We start from the raw sequence: 200 nt of genomic DNA on the forward strand, positions 1-200 counted from the left end.
TATCATTCTCACTCATGAACAAAGTGACTGACAACCACTTCTGTTCTACAAGCAAACAAGGCTCTAGTGTTTATCTCTTGGATTCTTTAACCGGAATCTTCGTGGTATAGGCAAGAACAGATGGCGGTATTCAAGAGAATCCGGAAGGTCTAACCTTGTCTGTGGTATTCTGAGTAGGATTCAATGATTGAATGACTGTG

Source organism: Arachis duranensis, chromosome 6, assembly GCF_000817695.3.
Source record: "Arachis duranensis cultivar V14167 chromosome 6, aradu.V14167.gnm2.J7QH, whole genome shotgun sequence".
In the NCBI taxonomy this organism is placed as follows: Eukaryota; Viridiplantae; Streptophyta; class Magnoliopsida; order Fabales; family Fabaceae; genus Arachis; species Arachis duranensis.